This window comes from Stenella coeruleoalba (genome assembly GCF_951394435.1).
Source record: "Stenella coeruleoalba genome assembly, contig: scaffold_40, whole genome shotgun sequence".
In the NCBI taxonomy this organism is placed as follows: Eukaryota; Metazoa; Chordata; class Mammalia; order Artiodactyla; family Delphinidae; genus Stenella; species Stenella coeruleoalba.
The window spans coordinates 2,553,708-2,578,246 of NW_027646100.1; the positions used below are offsets into that span (position 1 = coordinate 2,553,708).

General features: G+C 44.3%; 1 long non-coding RNA gene across 2 annotated transcripts in view; it reads left to right on the forward strand.

Annotated features, from left to right (window-relative positions):
• LOC307181344 overlaps positions 1 to 24,539 on the forward strand; it is an 84,388-nt gene that overhangs the window by 42,957 nt on the left and 16,892 nt on the right. Inside the window, exon 1 of one of the 2 annotated variants that reach the window (XR_013826467.1) lies at positions 13,908 to 13,993. The exons of the other annotated variant lie outside the window; for it this stretch is intronic. This is a non-coding gene — a long non-coding RNA (uncharacterized lncRNA). Of the gene's footprint in view, positions 1 to 13,907; positions 13,994 to 24,539 lie in introns of those variants that run through there. 2 annotated transcript variants of the gene reach the window in all.

Below are 24,539 nucleotides of genomic sequence, written 5' to 3' on the forward strand. Positions count from 1 at the left end.
ACAATTTACATCCCGCCCATCAGCATAACAAGGCTCCCAGTTCTCCATGGCCTGTCCTGCCTTTCTGGAGTTTACACTTTTTTCAGATGACCCTTTTGACCGGGGAGAAGTGAGACTTCATTGTAGTGTAGATTTCCTTTGCAAGTTTGCTTGGTTGGCCAAAAAGGGCGTATGCGTTTTTTCCTGAATATATTCAGGAAAAAACGCATACGCCCTTTTTGGCCAAGTGCATCATTGTGGACGTTCTGCCTCTTTTCCTATGCCTTCAATGCAATTCCTGTCTACCTCCTGAAATCGGTTTCCTGCAATTCTGCCCCGCTTTCAAGTCCTCTTGGCAGCCTTACTTCAGTCTATTTTTGGACGATAGCTGTCATTTATAACTCTGCAGGTTTGTGAATTACAGTGCCCCTGAGCTCCTTTCTTCAACTCGCTTTCTTGTGACCTGGCCGCAACACCGCAGGATGTCTTCAGGCCCTAATCTGGTTCCGGCACGGCACGCTGAGCCTTTGGTTAATTCCTCTTCCTGGTGGGAAATGAGAGTTAAATTTGCCCATCCAGACACCTCCAGCTAGTCTCTCATTGGTTCTCGCTATTCCTGTTCATCTTCCACAGAAATTGCAAACTGGGCCAAACAGGAGGTTAAAGGGACTGACTCTCCAAGTGGGGAGAGTGTTAGAAAAAGCGTCTGGAATGTTGAACCCGAGTACCAGGGTACGAAAACTGAGACATATTTGAACACGTCTCCCGATCACATGGTTGATCATAATCTAGGTTCCACATGCATGTTTTAGCTGAAGGAACAATACCTTAAACCTGGAGAGTTGAGACCCGTGGAATGGGTACCATGCAGTATGACTTCAAAGGGTCTTCATTTGCTCACGAACCCCTCCAATCCTATCACTGCTGCATTTATGCCCATGTACACATGCTTGATTCTCTTTCGGAGACATAGCAATCCATAGGTTTTAAGATACTTACTAGTCAGGTACATTCTTAGGCGTTTAATATGCGGTGTTGAGTCCATTTCGTTGAGCAAGGAGTAGCTCTTGTCTATTCCATATTTGGCTTAAGGAACTTTATCTGTGCTCATTTCAATCTCTGGTTTTATGCAGCACCCCAACTCTCCTTTCCCCTTAAGCAAGCATAAGTTGGTTTTCTAAATTTGAGACCCTGTTCTGTTCTGTAATTCAGTTCCTGTGTAGCCAAGTTTACATTCCGTGTATTACTGATATCTTATGATGTTTCTTTTTCTGTGTGACTTATTTCAGTTAGAATCATCATACCTGAATCCACTCATTGTGATGCTAAGGGCCTGATGACACAGATTTCATTGCTGAGTGATATTGCTTTGTAAGTAAATACCACAACTTCTTTATCCATTTTTCACTTTCTGCGATGTTGAACTTGTACTGTAAACGAGTTTCTTGTAAACAGAGCCGTTCCAAACTTTGGGGTGGCTGTGTCTTTTTGATTTTAATTTCCCTAAGCTATAGGACCATAAGTGGAAGTGCCCTAGGTTCTGTTTCTTTGTTTTTTAGATGTTTCAGGAAACACCATACACTTCTCCCAAGTGGTTGTTGGCAATTTACATCCCGCCCATCAGCATAACAAGGCTCCCAGTTCTCCATGGCCTGTCCTGCCTTTCTGGATTTTACACTTTTTTCAGATGGCCCTTTTGACCGGGGGGAAGTGAGACTTCATTGTAGTGCAGATTTCCTTTGCAAGCTTGCTTGGTTGGCCAAAAAGGGCGTATGCGTTTTTTCCTGAATATATTCAGGAAAAAACGCATACGCCCTTTTTGGCCAAGTGCATCATTGTGGACGTTCTGCCTCTTTTCCTATGCTTTCAATGCAATTCCAGTCTACCTCCTGAAATCGGTTTCCTGCAATTCTGCCCCGCTTTCAAGTCCTCTTGGCAGCCTTACTTCAGTCTATTTTTGGACGATAGCTGTCATTTATAACTCTGCAGGTTTGTGAATTACAGTGCCCCTGAGCTCCTTTCTTCAACTCGCTTTCTTGTGACCTGGCCGCAACACCGCAGGATGGCTTCAGGCCCTAATCTGGTTTCGGCCCGGCATGCTGAGCCTTTGGTTAATTCCTCTTCCTGGTGGGAAATGAGAGTTGAATTTGCCCGTCCAGACACCTCCAGCTAGCCTCTCATTGGTTCTCACTATTCCTGTTCATCTTCCGCAGAAATTGCAAACTGGGCCAAACAGGAGGTTAAAGGGACTGACTCTCCAAGTCGGGAGAGTGTTAGTAAAGCGTCTGGAATGTTGCACCCGAGTACCAGGGGAGGAAAACTGAGACATATTTGAACACGTCTCCCGTTCACATGGTTGATCATACTCTAGGTTCCACATGCATGTTTTAGCTGAAGGAAGAATACCTTAAACCTGGAGAGTTGAGACCCGTGTAATGGGTACCATGCAATATGACTTCAAAGGGTCTTCATTTGCTCACCGAACCTCCCCAATCCTGTCACTGCTGCGTTTATGCCCCTGTACACACGCTTGATTCTCTTTTGGAGACATAGCAATCCATAGGTTTTAAGATACTTACTAGTCAGGTACATTCTTAGGCGTTTAATATGGGGTTTTGAGTCCATTTCGTTGAGCAAGGAGTAGCTCTTGTCTATTCCATATTTGGCTTAAGGAACTTTATCTGTGCTCATTTCAATCTCTGGTTTTATGCAGCACCCCAACTCACCTTTCCCCTTAAGCAAGCATAAGTTGGTTTTCTAAATTTGAGACCCTGTTCTGTTTTGGAATGCAGTTCCTGTGTAGCCAAGTTTACATTCCGTGTATTAGTGATATCTTATGATGTTTCTTTTTCTGTGTGACTTATTTCAGTTAGAATCATCATACCTGAATCCACTCATCGTGCTGCTAAGGGCCTGATGACACAGATTTCATTGCTGAGTGATATTGCTTTGTAAGTAAATACCACAACTTCTTTATCCATTTTTCACTTTCTGCGATGTTGAACTTGTACTGTAAACGAGGTTCTTGTAAACAGAGCCGTTCCAAACTTTGGGGTGGCTGTGTCTTTTTCATTTTAATTTCCCTAAGCTATAGGACCATAAGTGGAAGTGCCCTAGGTTCTGTTGCTTTGTTTTTTCGATGTTTCAGGAAACACCATACACTTCTCCCGAGTGGTTGTTGGCAAATTACATCCCGCCCATCAGCATAACAAGGCTCCCAGTTCTCCATGGCCTGTCCTGCCTTTCTGGATTTTACACTTTTTTCAGATGGCCCTTTTGACCGGGGGGAAGTGAGACTTCATTGTAGTGCAGATTTCCTTTGCAAGCTTGCTTGGTTGGCCAAAAAGGGCGTATGCGTTTTTTCCTGAATATATTCAGGAAAAAACGCATACGCCCTTTTTGGCCAAGTGCATCATTGTGGACGTTCTGCCTCTTTTCCTATGCTTTCAATGCAATTCCAGTCTACCTCCTGAAATCGGTTTCCTGCAATTCTGCCCCGCTTTCAAGTCCTCTTGGCAGCCTTACTTCAGTCTATTTTTGGACGATAGCTGTCATTTATAACTCTGCAGGTTTGTGAATTACAGTGCCCCTGAGCTCCTTTCTTCAACTCGCTTTCTTGTGACCTGGCCGCAACACCGCAGGATGGCTTCAGGCCCTAATCTGGTTCCGGCATGGCACGCTGAGCCTTTGGTTAATTCCTCTTCCTGGTGGGAAATGAGAGTTAAATTTGCCCGTCCAGACACCTCCAGGTAGTCTCTCATTGGTTCTCGCTATTCCTGTTCATCTTCCGCAGAAATTGCAAACTGGGCCAAACAGGAGGTTAAAGGGACTGACTCTCCAAGTGGGGAGAGTGTTAGTAAAGCGTCTGGAATGTTGCACCCGAGTACCAGGGGAGGAAAACTGAGACATATTTGAACACGTCTCCCGTTCACATGGTTGATCATACTCTGGGTTCCACATGCATGTTTTAGCTGAAGGAAGAATACCTTAAACCTGGAGAGTTAAGACCCGTGTAATGGGTACCATGCAATATGACTTAAAAGGGTCTTCATTTGCTCACCGAACCTCTCCAATCCTATCACTGCTGCGTTTATGCCCCTGTACACATGCTTGATTCTCTTTCGGAGACATAGCAATCCATAGGTTTTAAGATACTTACTAGTCAGGTACATTCTTAGGCGTTTAATATGGGGTTTTGAGTCCATTTCGTTGAGCAAGGAGTAGCTCTTGTCTATTCCATATTTGGCTTAAGGAACTTTATCTGTGCTCATTTCAATCTCTGGTTTTATGCAGCACCCCAACTCACCTTTCCCCTTAAGCAAGCATAAGTTGGTTTTCTAAATTTGAGACCCTGTTCTGTTTTGGAATGCAGTTCCTGTGTAGCCAAGTTTACATTCCGTGTATTAGTGATATCTTATGATGTTTCTTTTTCTGTGTGACTTATTTCCGTTAGAATCATCGTACCTGAATCCACTCATTATGCTGCTACGGGCCTGATGACATAGATTTCATTGCTGAGTGATACTGCATTGTACGTAAGTACCACAAGTTCTTTATCCATTTTTCACTTTCTGTGATATTGAACTTGTACGGTAAACGAGGTTCTTGTAAACGGAGGCGTCCCAAACATTGGGGTGGCTGTGTCTTTTTGATTTTAATTTCCCTAAGCTATAGGACCATAAGCGCAAGTGCCCTAGGCTCTGTTGCTTTGTTTTTTCGATGTTTCAGGAAACACCATACACTTCTCCCGAGTGGTTGTTGGCAAATTACATCCCGCCCATCAGCATAACAAGGCTCCCAGTTCTCCATGGCCTGTCCTGCCTTTCTGGATTTTACACTTTTTTCAGATGGCCCTTTTGACTGGGGGGAAGTGAGACTTCATTGTAGTGCAGATTTCCTTTGCAAGCTTGCTTGGTTGGCCAAAAAGGGCGTATGCGTTTTTTCCTGAATATATTCAGGAAAAAACGCATACGCCCTTTTTGGCTAAGTGCATCATTGTGGACGTTCTGCCTCTTTTCCTATGCTTTCAATGCAATTCCAGTCTACCTCCTGAAATCGGTTTCCTGCAATTCTGCCCCACTTTCAAGTCCTCTTGGCAGCCTTACTTCAGTCTATTTTTGGACGATAGCTGTCATTTATAACTCTGCAGGTTTGTGAATTACAGTGCCCCTGAGTTCCTTTCTTCAACTCGCTTTCTTGTGACCTGGCCGCAACACCGCAGGATGGCTTCAGGCCCTAATCTGGTTTCGGCCCGGCATGCTGAGCCTTTGGTTAATTCCTCTTCCTGGTGGGAAATGAGAGTTGAATTTGCCCGTCCAGACACCTCCAGCTAGCCTCTCATTGGTTCTCGCTATTCCTGTTCATCTTCCGCAGAAATTGCAAACTGGCCCAAACAGGAGGTTAAAGGGACTGACTCTCCAAGTCGGGAGAGTGTTAGTAAAGCGTCTGGAATGTTGCACCCGAGTACCAGGGGAGGAAAACTGAGACATATTTGAACACGTCTCCCGTTCACATGGTTGATCATACTCTGGGTTCCACATGCATGTTTTAGCTGAAGGAAGAATACCTTAAACCTGGAGAGTTGAGACCCGTGTAATGGGTACCATGCAATATGACTTCAAAGGGTTTTCATTTGCTCACCTAACCTCCCCAATCCTATCACTGCTGCGTTTATGCCCCTGTACACACGCTTGATTCTCTTTTGGAGACATAGCAATCCATAGGTTTTAAGATACTTACTAGTCAGGTACATTCTTAGGCGTTTAATATGGGGTTTTGAGTCCATTTCGTTGAGCAAGGAGTAGCTCTTGTCTATTCCATATTTGGCTTAAGGAACTTTATCTGTGCTCATTTCAATCTCTGGTTTTATGCAGCACCCCAACTCACCTTTCCCCTTAAGCAAGCATAAGTTGGTTTTCTAAATTTGAGACCCTGTTCTGTTTTGGAATGCAGTTCCTGTGTAGCCAAGTTTACATTCCGTGTATTAGTGATATCTTATGATGTTTCTTTTTCTGTGTGACTTATTTCAGTTAGAATCATCATACCTGAATCCACTCATTGTGCTGCTAAGGGCCTGATGACACAGATTTCATTGCTGAGTGATATTGCTTTGTAAGTAAATACCACAACTTCTTTATCCATTTTTCACTTTCTGCGATGTTGAACTTGTACTGTAAACGAGGTTCTTGTAAACAGAGCCGTTCCAAACTTTGGGGTGGCTGTGTCTTTTTCATTTTAATTTCCCTAAGCTATAGGACCATAAGTGGAAGTGCCCTAGGTTCTGTTGCTTTGTTTTTTCGATGTTTCAGGAAACACCATACACTTCTCCGGAGTGGTTGTTGGCAAATTACATCCCGCCCATCAGCATAACAAGGCTCCCAGTTCTCCATGGCCTGTCCTGCCTTTCTGGATTTTACACTTTTTTCAGATGGCCCTTTTGACCGGGGGGAAGTGAGACTTCATTGTAGTGCAGATTTCCTTTGCAAGCTTGCTTGGTTGGCCAAAAAGGGCGTATGCGTTTTTTCCTGAATATATTCAGGAAAAAACGCATACGCCCTTTTTGGCCAAGTGCATCATTGTGGACGTTCTGCCTCTTTTCCTATGCTTTCAATGCAATTCCAGTCTACCTCCTGAAATCGGTTTCCTGCAATTCTGCCCCGCTTTCAAGTCCTCTTGGCAGCCTTACTTCTGTCTATTTTTGGACGATAGCTGTCATTTATAACTCTGCAGGTTTGTGAATTACAGTGCCCCTGAGCTCCTTTCTTCAACTCGCTTTCTTGTGACCTGGCCGCAACACCGCAGGATGGCTTCAGGCCCTAATCTGGTTCCGGCACGGCACGCTGAGCCTTTGGTTAATTCCTCTTCCTGGTGGGAAATGAGAGTTAAATTTGCCCGTCCAGACACCTCCAGGTAGTCTCTCATTGGTTCTCGCTATTCCTGTTCATCTTCCGCAGAAATTGCAAACTGGGCCAAACAGGAGGTTAAAGGGACTGACTCTCCAAGTGGGGAGAGTGTTAGTAAAGCGTCTGGAATGTTGCACCCGAGTACCAGGGGAGGAAAACTGAGACATATTTGAACACGTCTCCCGTTCACATGGTTGATCATACTCTGGGTTCCACATGCATGTTTTAGCTGAAGGAAGAATACCTTAAACCTGGAGAGTTAAGACCCGTGTAATGGGTACCATGCAATATGACTTAAAAGGGTCTTCATTTGCTCACCGAACCTCTCCAATCCTATCACTGCTGCGTTTATGCCCCTGTACACATGCTTGATTCTCTTTCGGAGACATAGCAATCCATAGGTTTTAAGATACTTACTAGTCAGGTACATTCTTAGGCGTTTAATATGGGGTTTTGAGTCCATTTCGTTGAGCAAGGAGTAGCTCTTGTCTATTCCATATTTGGCTTAAGGAACTTTATCTGTGCTCATTTCAATCTCTGGTTTTATGCAGCACCCCAACTCACCTTTCCCCTTAAGCAAGCATAAGTTGGTTTTCTAAATTTGAGACCCTGTTCTGTTTTGGAATGCAGTTCCTGTGTAGCCAAGTTTACATTCCGTGTATTAGTGATATCTTATGATGTTTCTTTTTCTGTGTGACTTATTTCAGTTAGAATCATCATACCTGAATCCACTCATTATGCTGCTACGGGCCTGATGACATAGATTTCATTGCTGAGTGATACTGCATTGTACGTAAGTACCACAAGTTCTTTATCCATTTTTCACTTTCTGTGATATTGAACTTGTACGGTAAACGAGGTTCTTGTAAACGGAGGTGTCCCAAACATTGGGGTGGCTGTGTCTTTTTGATTTTAATTTCCCTAAGCTATAGGACCATAAGTGGAAGTGCCCTAGGCTCTGATGCTTTGTTTTTTAGATGTTTCAGGAAACACCATACACTTCTCCTGAGTGTCTGTTGACAATTTACATCCCGCCCATCAGCATAACAAGGCTCCCAGTTCTCCATGGCCTGTCCTGCCTTTCTGGATTTTACACTTTTATCAGATGGCCCTTTTGACCGGGGGGAAGTGAGACTTCATTGTAGTGCAGATTTCCTTTGCAAGCTTGCTTGGTTGGCCAGAAAGGGCGTATGTGTTTTTTCCTGAATATATTCAGGAAAAAACGCATACGCCCTTTTTGGCCAAGTGCATCATTGTGGACGTTCTGCCTCTTTTCCTATGCTTTCAATGCAATTCCAGTCTACCTCCTGAAATCGGTTTCCTGCAATTCTGCCCCGCTTTCAAGTCCTCTTGGCAGCCTTACTTCAGTCTATTTTTGGACGATAGCTGTCATTTATAACTCTGCAGGTTTGTGAATTACAGTGCCCCTGAGCTCCTTTCTTCAACTCGCTTTCTTTTGAGCTGGCCGCAACACCGCAGGATGGTTTCCGGCCCTAATCTGGTTCCGGCACGGCACGCTGAGCCTTTGGTTATTTCCTCTTCCTGGTGGGAAATGAGAGTTAAATTTGCCCGACCAGACACCTCCAGCTAGTCTCTCATTGGTTCTCCCTATTCCTGTTCATCTTCTGCAGAAATTGCAAACTGGGCCAAACAGGAGGTTAAAGGCGCTGACTCTCCAAGTGGGGAGAGTGTTAGTAAAGCGTCTGGAATGTTGCACCCGAGTACCAGGGGTGGAAAACTGAGACATATTTGAACACGTCTCCCGTTCACATGGTTTATCATACTTGGGTTCCATATGCATGTTTTAGCTGAAGGAAGAATACCTTAAACCTGGGTATTTGAAACCCGTGGAATGGGTACCATGCAATATGACTTCAAAGGGTGTTCATTTGCTCACCGAACCTCTCCAATCCTATCACTGCTGCGTTTATGCCCCTGTACACATGCTTGATTCTCTTTCGGAGACATAGCAATCCATAGGTTTTAAGATACTTACTAGTCAGGTACATTCTTAGGCGTTTAATATGCGGTGTTGAGTCCATTTCGTTGAGCAAGGAGTAGCTCTTGTCTATTCCATATTTGGCTTAAGGAACTTTATCTGTGCTCATTTCAATCTCTGGTTTTATGCAGCACCCCAACTCACCTTTCCCCTTAAGCAAGCATAAGTTGGATTTCTAAATTTGAGACCCTGTTCTGTTTTGGAATGCAGTTCCTGTGTAGCCAAGTTTACATTCCGTGTATTAGTGATATCTTATGATGTTTCTTTTTCTGTGTGACTTATTTCAGTTAGAATCATCATACCTGAATCCACTCATTGTGCTGCTAAGTGCCTGATGACACAGATTTCATTGCTGAGTGATATTGCTTTGTAAGTAAATACCACAACTTCTTTATCCATTTTTCACTTTCTGCGATGTTGAACTTGTACTGTAAACGAGGTTCTTGTAAACAGAGCCGTTCCAAACTTTGGGGTGGCTGTGTCTTTTTCATTTTAATTTCCCTAAGCTATAGGACCATAAGTGGAAGTGCCCTAGGTTCTGTTGCTTTGTTTTTTAGATGTTTCAGGAAACACCATACACTTCTCCCAAGTGGTTGTTGGCAAATTACATCCCGCCCATCAGCATAACAAGGCTCCCAGTTCTCCATGGCCTGTCCTGCCTTTCTGGATTTTACACTTTTATCAGATGGCCCTTTTGACCGGGGGGAAGTGAGACTTCATTGTAGTGCAGATTTCCTTTGCAAGCTTGCTTGGTTGGCCAAAAAGGGTGTATGCGTTTTTTCCTGAATATATTCAGGAAAAAACGCATACGCCCTTTTTGGCCAAGTGCATCATTGTGGACGTTCTGCCTCTTTTCCTATGCTTTCAATGCAATTCCAGTCTACCTCCTGAAATCGGTTTCCTGCAATTCTGCCCCGCTTTCAAGTCCTCTTGGCAGCCTTACTTCAGTCTATTTTTGGACGATAGCTGTCATTTATAACTCTGCAGGTTTGTGAATTACAGTGCCCCTGAGCTCCTTTCTTCAACTCGCTTTCTTGTGACCTGGCCGCAACACCGCAGGATGGCTTCAGGCCCTAATCTGGTTCCGGCACGGCACGCTGAGCCTTTGGTTAATTCCTCTTCCTGGTGGGAAATGAGAGTTAAATTTGCCCGTCCAGACACCTCCAGCTAGCCTCTCATTGGTTCTCGCTATTCCTGTTCATCTTCCGCAGAAATTGCAAACTGGGCCAAACAGGAGGTTAAAGGGACTGACTCTCCAAGTGGGGAGAGTGTTAGTAAAGCGTCTGGAATGTTGCACCCGAGTACCAGGGTAGGAAAACTGAGACATATTTGAACACGTCTCCCCATCACATGGTTGATCATAATCTAGGTTCCACATGCATGTTTTAGCTGAAGGAAGAATACCTTAAACCTGGGTAGTTGAAACCCGTGGAATGGGTACCATGCAATATGACTTCAAAGGGTCTTCATTTGCTCACCGAACCTCTCCAATCCTATCACTGCTGCGTTTATGCCCCTGTACACATGCTTGTTTCTCTTTCGGAGACATAGCAATCCATAGGTTTTAAGATACTTACTAGTCAGGTACATTCTTAGGCGTTTAATATGCGGTGTTGAGTCCATTTCGTTGAGCAAGGAGTAGCTCTTGTCTATTCCATATTTGGCTTAAGGAACTTTATCTGTGCTCATTTCAATCTCTGGTTTTATGCAGCACCCCAACTCACCTTTCCCCTTAAGCAAGCATAAGTTGGTTTTCTAAATTTGAGACCCTGTTCTGTTCTGTAATTCAGTTCCTGTGTAGCCAAGTTTACATTCCGTGTATTACTGATATCTTATGATGTTTCTTTTTCTGTGTGACTTATTTCAGTTAGAATCATCATACCTGAATCCACTCATTGTGCTGCTAAGGGCCTGATGACATAGATTTCATTGCTGAGTGATATTGCTTTGTAGGTGAATACCACAACTTCTTTATCCATTTTTCACTTTCTGCGATGTTGAACTTGTACTGTAAACGAGGTTCTTGTAAACAGAGCCATTCCAAACTTTGGGGTGGCTGTGTCTTTTTTATTTTAATTTCCCTAAGCTATAGGACCATAAGTGGAAGTGCCCTAGGCTCTCTTGCTTTGTTTCTTAGATGTTTCAGGAAACACCATACACTTCTCCCAATTGTCTGTTGGCAATTTACATCCCGCCCATCAGCATAACAAGGCTCCCAGTTCTCAATGGCCTGTCCTGCCTTTCTGGATTTTACACTTTTTTCAGATGGCCCTTTTGACCGGGGGAAAGTGAGAATTCATTGTAGTGCAGATTTCCTTTGCAAGCTTGCTTGGTTGGCCAAAAAGGGCTTATGCGTTTTTTCCTGAATATATTCAGGAAAAAACGCATACGTCCTTTTTGGCCAAGTGCATCATTGTGGACGTTCTGCCTCTTTTCCTATGCTTTCAATGCAATTCCAGTCTACCTCCTGAAATCGGTTTCCTGCAATTCTGCCCCGCTTTCAAGTCCTCTTGGCAGCCTTACTTCAGTCTATTTTTGGACGATAGCTGTCATTTATAACTCTGCAGGTTTGTGAATTACAGTGCCCCTGAGCTCCTTTCTTCAACTCGGTTTCTTGTGAGCTGGCCGCAACACCGCAGGATGGCTTCAGGGCCTAATCTGGTTCCGGTCCGGCATGCTGAGCCTTTGGTTAATTCCTCTTCCTGGTGGGAAATGAGAGGTAAATTTGCCCGTGCAGACACCTCCAGCTAGTCTCTCATTGGTTCTCGCTATTCCTGTTCATCTTCCACAGAAATTGCAAACTGGGCCAAACAGGAGGTTAAAGGGACTGACTCTCCAAGTCGGGAGAGTGTTAGTAAAGCGTCTGGAATGTTGCACCCGAGTACCAGGGGAGGAAAACTGAGATATATTTGAACACGTCTCCCGTTCACATGGTTGATCATACTCTGGGTTCCACATGCATGTTTTAGCTGAAGGAAGAATACCTTAAACCTGGAGAGTTGAGACCCGTGTAATGGGTACCATGCAATATGACTTCAAAGGGTCTTCATTTGCTCACCGAACCTCTCCAATCCTATCACTGCTGCGTTTATGCCCCTGTACACATGCTTCATTCTCTTTCGGAGACATAGCAATCCCTAGGTTTTAAGATACTTACTAGTCAGGTACATTCTTAGGCGTTTAATATGCGGTGTTGAGTCCGTTTCGTTGAGCAAGGAGTAGCTCTTGTCTATTCCATATTTGGCTTAAGGAACTTTATCTGTGCTCATTTCAATCTCTGGTTTTATGCAGCACCCCAACTCACCTTTCCCCTTAAGCAAGCATAAGTTGGTTTTCTAAATTTGAGACCCTGTTCTGTTCTGTAATTCAGTTCCTGTGTAGCCAAGTTTCCATTCCGTGTATTACTGATATTTTATGATGTTTCTTTTTCTGTGTGACTTATTTCAGTTAGAATCATCATACCTGAATCCACTCATTGTGCTGCTAAGGGCCTGATGACATAGATTTCATTGCTGAGTGATACTGCATTGTAAGTGAGTACCACAACTTCTTTATCCATTTTTCACTTTCTGCGATGTTGAACTTGTACTGTAAACGAGTTTCTTGTAAACAGAGCCGTTCCAAACTTTGGGGTGGCTGTGTCTTTTTGATTTTAATTTCCCTAAGCTATAGGACCATAAGTGGAAGTGCCCTAGGCTCTGTTGCTTTGTTTTTTAGATGTTTCAGGAAACACCATACACTTCTCCCAAGTGTCTGTTGGCAATTTACATCCCGCCCATCAGCATAACAAGGCTCCCAGTTCTCCATGGCCTGTCCTGCCTTTCTGGATTTTACACTTTTTTCAGATGGCCCTTTTCACCGGGGGAAAGTGAGACTTCATTGTAGTGCAGATTTCCTTTGCAAGCTTGCTTGGTTGGCCAAAAAGGGCGTATGCGTTTTTTCCTGAATATATTCAGGAAAAAACGCATACGCCCTTTTTGGCCAAGTGCATCATTGTGGACGTTCTGCCTCTTTTCCTATGCTTTCAATGCAATTCCAGTCTACCTCCTGAAATCGGTTTCCTGCAATTCTGCCCCGCTTTCAAGTCCTCTTGGCAGCCTTACTTCAGTCTATTTTTGGACGATAGCTGTCATTTATAACTCTGCAGGTTTGTGAATTACAGTGCCCCTGAGCTCCTTTCTTCAACTCGCTTTCTTGTGACCCGGCCGCAACACCGCAGGATGGCTTCAGGCCCTAATCTGGTTCCGGCCCGGCATGCTGAGCCTTTGGTTAATTCCTCTTCCTGGTGGGAAATGAGAGTTGAATTTGCCCGTCCAGACACCTCCAGCTAGCCTCTCATTGGTTCTCGCTATTCCTGTTCATCTTCCACAGAAATTGCAAACTGGGCCAAACAGGAGGTTAAAGGGACTGACTCTCCAAGTCGGGAGAGTGTTAGTAAAGCGTCTGGAATGTTGCACCCGAGTACCAGGGTAGGAAAACTGAGACATATTTGAACACGTCTCCCGATCACATGGTTGATCATACTCTGGGTTCCACATGCATGGTTTAGCTGAAGGAAGAATACCTTAAACCTGGAGAGTTGAGACCCGTGTAATGGGTACCATGCAATATGACTTCAAAGGGTCTTCATTTGCTCACCGAACATCTCCAATCCTATCACTGCTGCGTTTATGCCCCTGTACACATGCTTCATTCTCTTTCGGAGACATAGCAATCCCTAGGTTTTAAGATACTTACTAGTCAGGTACATTCTTAGGCGTTTAATATGCGGTGTTGAGTCCATTTCTTTGAGCAAGGAGTAGCTCTTGTCTATTCCATATTTGGCTTAAGGAACTTTATCTGTGCTCATTTCAATCTCTGGTTTTATGCAGCACCCCAACTCACCTTTCCCCTTAAGCAAGCATAAGTTGGTTTTCTAAATTTGAGACCCTGTTCTGTTCTGTAATTCAGTTCCTGTGTAGCCAAGTTTACATTCCGTGTATTACTGATATCTTATGATGTTTCTTTTTCTGTGTGACTTATTTCAGTTAGAATCATCATACCTGAATCCACTCATTGTGCTGCTAAGGGCCTGATGACACAGATTTCATTGCTGTGTGATATTGCTTTGTAAGTAAATACCACAACTTCTTTATCCATTTTTCACTTTCTGCGATGTTGAATTTGTACTGTAAACGAGGTTCTTGTAAACAGAGCCGTTCCAAACTTTGGGGTGGCTGTGTCTTTTTGATTTTAAATTCCCTAAGCTATAGGACCATAAGTGGAAGTGCCCTAGGCTCTGTTGCTTTGTTTTTTAGATGTTTCAGGAAACACCATACACTTCTCCCGAGTGGTTGTTGGCAATTTACATCCCGCCTTTCAGCATAACAAGGCTCACAGTTCTCCATGGCCTGTCCTGCCTTTCTGGATTCCAGACACCTCCAGCTAGTCTCTCATTGGTTCTCGCTATTCCTGTTCATCTTCCGCAGAAATTGCAAACTGGGCCAAACAGGAGGTTAAAGGGACTGACTCTCCAAGTGGGGAGAGTGTTAGAAAGCGTCTGGAATGTTGCACCCGAGTACCAGGGTCCGAAAACTGGGACATATTTGAACACGTCTCCCGATCACATGGTTGATCATACTCTAGGTTCCACATGCATGTTTTAGCTGAAGGAAGAATACCTTAAACCTGGGTAGTTGAAACCCGTGGAATGGGTACCATGCAATATGACTTCAAAGGGTCTTCATTTGCTCACGAACATCTCCAGTCCTATCACTGCTGCGTTTATGCCCCTGTACACATGCTTGATTCTCTTTCGGAGACATAGCAATCCATAGGTTTTAAGATACTTACTAGTCAGGTACATTCTTAGGCGTTTAATATGCGTTGTTGAGTCCATTTCGTTGAGCAAGGACTAGCTCTTGTCTATTCCATATTTGGCTTAAGGAACTTTATCTGTGCTCATTTCAATCTCTGGTTTTATGCAGCACCCCAACTCACCTTTACCCTTAAGCAAGCATAAGTTGGTTTTCTAAATTTGAGACCCTGTTCTGTTCTGTAATTCAGTTCCTGTGTAGCCAAGTTTACATTCCGTGTATTACTGATATCTTATGATGTTTCTTTTTCTGTGTGACTTATTTCAGTTAGAATCATCATACCTGAATCCACTCATTGTGCTGCTAAGGGCCTGATGACATAGATTTCATTGCTGAGTGATATTGCTTTGTAAGTAAATACCACAACTTCTTTATCCATTTTTCACTTTCTGCGATGTTGAACTTGTACTGTAAACGAGGTTCTTGTAAACAGAGCTGTCCCAAACTTTGGGGTGGCTGTGTCTTTTTGATTTTAATTTCCCTAAGCTATAGGACCATAAGTGGAAGTGCCCTAGGCTCTGTTGCTTTGTTTTTTCGATGTTTCAGGAAACACCATACACTTCTCCCGAGTGTCTGTTGGCAATTTTCATCCCGCCCATCAGCATAACAAGGCTCCCAGTTCTCCATGGCCTGTCCTGCCTTTCTGGATTTTACACTTTTTTCAGATGGCCCTTTTGACCGGGGGGAAGTGAGACTTCATTGTAGTGCAGATTTCCTTTGCAAGCTTGCTTGGTTGGCCAAAAAGGACGTATGCGTTTTTTCCTGAATATATTCAGGAAAAAACGCATATGCCCTTTTTGGCCAAGTGCATCATTGTGGACGTTCTGCCTCTTTTCCTATGCTTTCAATGCAATTCCAGTCTACCTCCTGAAATCGGTTTCCTGCAATTCTGCCCCGCTTTCAAGTCCTCTTGGCAGCCTTACTTCAGTCTATTTTTGGACGATAGCTGTCATTTATAACTCTGCAGGTTTGTGAGTTACAGTGCCCCTGAGATCCTTTCTTCAACTCGTTTTCTTGTGAGCTGGCTGCAACACCACTGGATGGCTTCAGGCCCTAATCTGGTTCCGGCACGGCATGCTGAGCCTTTGGTTATTTCCTCTTTCTGGTGGGAAATGAGAGTTAAATTGCCCGTCCAGACACCTCCAGCTAGTCTCTCATTGGTTCTCCCTATTCCTGTTCATCTTCCGCAGAAATTGCAAACTGGGCCAAACAGGAGGTTAAAGGTGCTGACTCTCCAAGTGGGGAGAGTGTTAATAAAGCGTCTGGAATGTTGCACCCGAGTACCAGGGGAGGAAAACTGAGACATATTTGAACACGTCTCCCGTTCACACGGTTGATCATACTCTGGGTTCCACATGCATGTTTTAGCTGAAGGAAGAATACCTTAAACCTGGAGAGTTGAGACCCATGTAATGGGTACCATGCAATATGACTTCAAAGGGTCTTCATTTGCTCACCGAACCTCTCCAATCCTATCACTGCTGCGTTTATGCCCCTGTACACACGCTTGATTCTCTTTTGGAGACATAGCAATCCATAGGTTTTAAGATACTTACTAGTCAGGTACATTCTTAGGCGTTTAATATGGGGTGTTGAGTCCATTTCGTTGAGCAAGGAGTAGCTCTTGTCTATTCCATATTTGGCTTAAGGAACTTTATCTGTGCTCATTTCAATCTCTGGTTTTATGCAGCACCCCAACTCACCTTCCCCTTAAGCAAGCATAAGTTGGTTTTCTAAACTTGAGACACTGTTCTGTTTTGTAATTCAGTTCATGTGTAGCCAAGTTCACATTCTGTGTATTAGTGATACCTTATGATGTTTCTTTTCTGTGTGACTTATTTCAGTTCGAATCATCATACCTGAATCCACTCATTATGCTGCTACGGGCCTGATGACATAGATTTCATTGCTGAGTGATATTGCATTGTACATAAGTACCACAAGTTCTTTATCCATTTTTCACTTTCTGCGATATTGAACTTGTACTGTAAACGAGGTTCTTGTAAACAGAGCCGTCCCAAACTTTGGGGTGGCTGTGTCTTTTTGATTTTAATTTCCCTAAGCTATAGGACCATAAGTGGAAGTGCCCTAGGTTCTGTTGCTTTGTTTTTTAGATGTTTCAGGAAACACCATACACTTCTCCAGAGTGGCTGTTGGCAATTTACATCCCGCCCATCAGCATAAGAAGGCTCCCAGTTCTCCATGGCCTGTCGTGCCTTTATGGATTTTACACTTTTTTCAGATGGCCCTTTTGACCAGGTGGAAATGAGGCTTCATTGTAGTGCAGATTTCCTTTGCAAGCTTGCTTGGTTGGCCAAAAAGTGCGTATGCGTTTTTTCCTGAATATATTCAGGAAAAAACACATACGCCCTTTTTGGCCATGTGCATCATTGTCGAGTTTCTTACTCTCTTCATATGCTTTCAATGCAATTCCAGTCTACCTCCTGAAATCGGTTTCCTGCAATTCTGCCTTGCTTTCAATGCCTCTTCATAGCCTTACCTCAATATATTTTTTAAAAATAGTTGGCCTTTATAACTCTGCAGGTTTTTGAATTGCAGTGGCCCTTAGCTCCATTTTTTAGCTCTTATTTTTGTGGTATTGCCCCATAACCACAGGATTCCTTGAAGCCCTATTTTTCTTCTGGGGCATCTGCTGTGCCTTTGGTTAATTCTTCTTACTGATGTGATATTAGAGTGACATGTGCCCATTGAAACCGCTACAGCTAGTTTCTCACTGGTTCCCCCTATTCCCATTCATCCTCTGCACTAACTGTAGACTGTGCGATACCAGAACTTAAAGGCATTGACTCCATGTGGGGATGTTGTTAGTAAAGTGGCTGGAATGTCGATCCGGAGCCCCAGGAGAGGAAAAATGAGGTGCGTTTTAGAAACCTTTCCCGATCATATGGTATACCAGTCGCTGGGTTTCCCAAGCATGGTTTAGCTGTAGGAAGATTCCCTTCAACCTGGAGTGTTGGGACCCTTGGACTGAGTAGCATGAAGTATTGCATTAAACTTTCGGCAGTTGCTCACCAAAGCTCACCAATCCTGTCAGCCCCAAGTGTCCAGCCTTATGTCTTATCCAGCTGTGGGTTTATATGTGGTCAATCCAGGTTGCATCACAGCCCCTGAGCGAATTTTGTAAGAATTTTTCTCTCTTTCATTGTTTCAGCGTTTTGTTTTTAAAATTTATTTCTATAATGGGGTTTAGCTCCTTTTCACTGCTGTGTTTGTGCCGCTCTGCACACACTTGATTCCCTTATGGAGATATATCAATACATGGGTTTTAAGATTCTTATTCCTCAGATATATTTCTCTGCGGTGTATAGGGTGTGTTGAGGCCTGTTCATTGAGCAAGGTGTAGATCTTGTCTAATACCTATTTGGTTTATTGAACGGTATCTGTGCTAATTTCAAACTCTGGTTTTATGCATCACCCCACCTCTCCTTTCCCCTTAAGCTGACATAAGTGTGTTTTCTAAATGTGAGACACTGTTCTGTTCTGTAATTCATTTCTTGTGCAGCCATATTTACCCTCCCTCTATAAGTGATATCTTATGATATGTTTCTTTTTCTGTTTGACTTATTTCAAGTAGTATTATCGGACCTAAATCCACTCTTTATCCTTCTACTAGCCTTATTACATTGATTTCATGGTGAAGAGATATTCCATTGTACATAAGTACCACATCTTCTTTATCCATTGTTCTCTTTCCTGGGATATTTAAGGTGTACTGAAGTTGAGGTTCTTGTAAACAGAGTAGCCCTAAACTGTGGTGTGCTTGTGTCTTGTTGATTTTTAGACTTCCCTAGATATACTCCCATGATTGGAAGTGTCCTATGCTCTGTAGCTCTGTTTTTTAGATGATTTAGGAACCACCATACACTTCTCCAGAGTGGCTCTCGGCAGTTCACACACTGCCCATCAGCGTATAAAGGCTCCCTGTTCTCCATGGCCTGTCCTGCATTTCTGGTTTTTACAATTTTTTAGGATGGCCCTTTTGACCGGTGGGAAGTGAGACTTCTTTGTTGTGCACATTTGCATTGCTTGCTTGCTTCGTTGCCCATAAAGTGCGTATGCGTTTTTTCCTGGATATAATCAGGAAAAAACGCATACGCCCTTTTGGGCCAACTGCATCATTGTCGAAATTCTGCCGCTTTTCATGTGCGTTAAAGACGAGTCCAATCTATCTCTTGAAATCTGTTTCTTGCAATTCTGTCTTGCATTCAGATCCTCTTCTTTGCCTTACCTCAACATATTTTTGGACGTTAGTTTTCATTTATAACTCTGCAGGTTTGTGAATTGCAGTGACCCTGAGCTCCATTTTTTAAGTTGCTCTTTTGTGAGCTGACCTCAAACCCACAGGATTGCTTCAGGCCCTATTTTGGCTCCGGCGAGGCAGGCTGAGCCTTTCTTTAATTCTTATTCTTAATGGGAAATTAGAGTGATATGTGCCCGTCCAAACCCCTACAACTCTTCTCTCATTGGTTCCCCCTCTTCCCGTTCATCCTCCTCACAATTTGCAAAATGTGTGAAACAGAAGTTTAAATGTGCTGATTCTCCAAGTGGGGAGATTCTAAGTAGCGTGGCTGGAATGGTGAACAGGAGCACCAGGAGAGGATAAATGAGGTGCATTTTAGACACATCTCCCGATCACATGGTGTACAGTCCTCTGGGTTTTCCATGCATGTTTTAGCTGTAGGAAGATCCCTTGAACCTGCAGATTTGGGACCCATTGAATGGGTACCAGGTAGTATTACTTTAAAGGGTGTGCATTTCCTCACCCAACCTCACATTTCTCTTAGCGCAAACAGTTTCCAGCCTTATGTCTCATCCTGCTGTGGGTCTAGATGTGTTCAATCCATGTTGCATCACCGTCCCTGAGGAAAAGTTGTAAGAGGTTTTCTCTGTCTCTCTGTCGTTTATTTTTTTCAATTTATTACTATATTGGTTACAGCTGATTTTCAAAGCTCTGTTTCTTGCTGCTGTACATCCACTTGATTCACGTACAGAGAGACATCAATAAATTCTTTTTCAGATTCTTACCAGTCGTATATATTCTTTTCCGGTGACTTGAGTGTGCTGAGTGCAGTTCTTTTAGCTACCGTGTAGGCCTTGTTGATTATCAGTTTGGTATTTGGAATGGTATCTTTGCTAATTTCAACCTCCTGGATGATGCCTCACCCCTCCCCACCTTTCCCGTTTAGCAGCCTTATGCGTGTTTTCTACATATTTGACTATGTTTTTGTTTTGTAATTTATTTCATGTGTAGCCATTTTGGATTCCACCTTTAAGTGATATCTTATGATATGTGTCTTTTTCTTTTTGAATTCTGTCACTTAGAATGATCATACGTAACTCCTCCGGAGTCGTTACAACTGGCCATATTTCATTGATTTCCAGGCTGAATAATATTCCACTCTACCTAAGTACCACATCTCTATCCATTTTTTCCCTCCAGAGACATTTAAGTTATATCCTAGTCGAGGATCTTTTAAACAGAGAGGGGGTAAACATTGGGGTGCCTGTGTCCTCTCGATTTTTGTTTTTCCCAAGATATACGCCCATGAGTGCAAGTGCCCTATGCTCTGTAGCTCATTTTTTAGATGCTTTAGTAAACACAATACACTTCTCCAGAATGGCCGTTGGCAATATACATTTCCACTATAAGTCTCACAGGGCTCCCTCTTCTCGTTGCCCTGTCCTGCATTTCTGTTGTTTACGCTTTATGAGGATGGCTCTTCTGACTGATGCGAAGTGATATCTTTTGTAGTATTGACTTCCAGTGCCCACCTGTTTGGTTGGCTAAAAAAGTGTATGCCCTTTTCTTGAATATATACAGAAAAGAACGCATACACCCTTTTTGGCCAACTGCAATGTTGGCAATGTTCAGCTCCTTTTCTTGTGCTTAATGGCGAGTCCTTTCTACCTCCTCAAATCCCTTTCCTGCCATTCTCCCTTGCTTACAAGTCCTTTTCTCTGACTTTCCTCAAGACATTTTTCAGTGATGGATATTTTCAACTCTGCAGTTTTGTGAATTTTACTGCCCCTGAGTTCCATTGTTCAACTCGTGTTTATGGGAACTGGCCACAAAGCAGCGGGATTTCCTCAAGCCCTATACTGTTTCCATGGGCAACCCTAGCCTTTGGTCAATTCGTCTTCCTGATTGGAAATTAGAGTGACATGTGCCTGTCTGAACACCTAGGACTTGTCTCTCATTGTTCCTCATCCTTCCGCTTCATCCTCTGGACAAATTCCAAACTGTACGCAACAGGATGTTGACAGTGCTGACATCTCCAAGTGGGGAGACTGTTAGTAAAGACGCTGGAGGGGTGAACCCGAGCACCAGGAGATGAGGAGATGAGATGCCTTTTCCAAACTCTTCCCGATCAGATGGTATACCATCCTCTGGGTGTGACAGACATGTTTTAGCAGTAGGAAGAGTCCCATTCATGTAAGGAGAACACCAGGGCTTTTTCAAAATCAGTGTCTCCCCGAAACCCAAACTGGGGAAGTTTTTAAGCTACGGCTACACATATGTTCATTAAGGGCCTTGGGAAGTAGGCAGAGTCCAAACTTTAGATGATTGAAGTCTTCAGGGTCAGAAGCACTCACCACCAGCTTCCCTTAGGCTACACTTTAACTGTCATTGATAGATGATGTCAATAAAAATATCTATTCTTTTTCAGATTATTTCCCCTTATAGGTTATTGCAAAATGTTGAGTGTAGTTCCCTGTGCTATACAGTAGTTCCTTGTTGATGATCTATTTTATACATAGCAGTGTGTATGTGTTCATTCCAAACTGTTAATTTATCCCTCCTCCCACCTTTCCCCTTTGGTAATAATAAATTATAAGATTTTATACTTCTCAGAAATGGGGGAGCTGAAAGAGAGGTATCATTTTCAATGGAAAAGCATTTAAAACAAGATTGAAGGTTTAACCAAGATTATTAGCTGTACATCCTTGGAAAGAAATCACTTCGTTTCTCTAATATTGACCTGACAAATAAGACAAACCTTTTCACTGAACTTGCTTATAAAAAGTGATGGAAATATCAAATGGAAGTGTTAAAAACATCTTATTTTACCCGAGCCTTATACACTGTTCTATGTTAACTACAGTTTGGCTCACACATCTGTTCATTGAGGTTACAATAGTCTCAATTTCTGTTACTGATCCTCCAGAGTGGACCCCAACAAGTGTCCCCCTGCCCAGTGTCATTGGGGCCAACAGATCGAGACTGAGTTTGGTTCACAAGCAAAGGAAACTTTATATTTTGATCAGAGAATGGAGAGGTGAGAGCATGCACTACCCCGTGGGCTGTGGGCTGGGCTGCTGTGTAGAGATCCTGTCAGAGTCAGTGGGAGGGAAGGAGGCGGCGGAGCTCTCGAGGGCCGGGTTGGCTGTAGCTCAGGCTCTATATCGTGGAGTCTGCACTGGGCCCCAGGAGCTGAGGTGTCGACCCAGCCATTCTGCACTAGGAAATCTGGTCTGAAGTGCCGGGTGTGGAACCTCTGCATGCGGGACCCTAGGAGCACGTGAAATTAGACAAAGCACAAAGGATAAAAAAGGTTAGACTTGACTTTATTGCCCAGATTCTATTTTTATCTCCCAGGGATTTTTAATGGGCTTTGCTGGGGACAAACCCCTCCTCTGCCTTTTGTCCCGTTCCTCATTCTTGGAGTGCTGAGGGTGCAGACCCTTCTTCTGTAACTGCTGAGTGCTGAGTTGGGAGCCCTCATACCCTGGGGCGAGGGTCAGAGCTTCTCCCCAGCAGCCTCCCGGTGACGTTGATTGTCCCCAGGACCCCTGCCTCCCTGCTCGTCCACCTGAGCACCAGCATTGGAAGTGTTATAGATTCTAATGACCTTTAAGGGTCCAGGAAAGAGATGTGCAGAGACGCTGTGGGGGCCGGTTTCACCCCGCCCCACATTTGTTCGGCCACCTTAGGCTGACCGTCTCTGCCAGCCTAGATGCTCTGACCAGTAGTCTGCGCTTTCTTCAGTTAGGCCCCTGAATTAACGTACAAACAGCACCAGGTGTCAGAGCCCTGCCCGCTCAACTCCCAGACAGTCCAGGGTCAGTGGTGACCAAGGACCATGATGGCTACTGAGTCAACAGCCTTTTGAAGTAAACAGGAGTCCAGCCGGTCTTATTGGCCACCATCATCAAGGTGTCTGTAGGCTTTTCTATGGTGACAGTGTGGTATACTGTTCCCCCGCCAAGATTATTAGCTCCCCTCTGGGTGCAGTAAGTCCTGCAAGCAGTAGTCTACTCTTTTGGGACACACTCTTGTTGTTTTATGAGAGAAACTCCAGGTCAAGTGATGTTCACACGAGTCGTCATGGTGCCCTGTTGCCCCCGGTTATCTCTCTGGATGTTGGAGTTGGAGGGCCTCCTCACTCGAGGTCGGTGTGCCCCCACGGAGCGAACCTGCAACTTCAGGGCATGGTTGGTGGTTAGGATCACCACGTGGGGTCCTTTTCCCTTAGGAGGGAGGTGGCCTTTTGGGCTGCTGATTTCCAGGTTTTTAGATACCAGCCAGTATCTTGGCCAGATGTGCAGTGGGCCAAGCCCCTTAGTGACCGTAGTTTATCCTACCTGGATGGCATTCTTGCATTGTTCCATTTCAAGTGGTCCCAGTTTTTGCACTAATTCTCCAATGGCGATTCACCTTTCACCGGGATTGTAAAGATCAAAGGGTTTAGCTAAATTAGGGAGTTCCAGGGCAAGGTCTGAATTGACTGCTCTTTCCATTCTTGAAAGGCCACTTCTGGATTCTATTCAAAAGGATCATCATCTTTTCCTTTCAGTGTTTTCATATAGAGGCCCAGCTAGTAGACTGTAGTTAGGGATCCAGAAGCAGCAAACCCTGGCCTCCCCAGGAACCCCTAAGCTGTCTTCTAGTTTTAGAAAGGGGTAAGGCTGAAAATGGTTTCTTCCCTTTCCTGGGATGGGCTTCTCTGACCTTCTGTGAGAATGAAGCCCAGGCAGGTCACCGCTAGTCTGTGATATTTGAGCTTTTTCTTGGACAACTTCTATCCTTTATTGGCTTGGTTAGTTCAGAGGCCTCCTTAGTAGGCTGGTGATCAGAATGTCGTCTGCATATTGAAGGAGGGTTTCCTTTTCCAGAGGTAGAACTTTTAGGTCTTTAGCTAAGCTTTCCCCAAAGATGGTGTGGGAATTTTTGCACCCCTTGGGGCCAGACGGCCGGAAGTATTGTTTTAGTTGTATGTAGAGTCCTGCCACTCACAAGCCAAAATTTCTTGTGACTCTGGGACTAATGGAATACAAAAGAAGGCATCATTGAAGACTAATACAGAATACCATGTCCTGGTGGTTGGTAGAATGACCAGCAGGGTGTAGGAATTAGGAGCAACTGGAGGTATATCCTCGGTGGCTTCACTGACTGTCCTGACATCCTTTACCAGGTCCCCAGCAGCCCATGGGGCTCTCGTGGTCAGACCTAATCCCAGAATATGGAGCTCGACCTGGGCAGGTACCACCACCCCCACCCCAGCCCACGGGGCTCTCGTGGTCAGGCCCCTCCCAGGATACAGAGCTACCCTTGCAGGTACCGTGGCAGGGCTGGGCACACAGGAACCGTGCACATAGCCCTCATTGCAGAGCACCCCCAGCTCACCTGTCGCTCAGAGCTGACACAGAGAGCACCTCAGAGCAGGACTTGAACTAACAAACAGCAGCTGCGACAGGTCTGTGACCCTGGGCATCACTCCGTGAGGCCTCCCTCCACCTGGTCTTCCAGAGACTTCCACTGCACCCGGGGCACCAGGCCTCTGT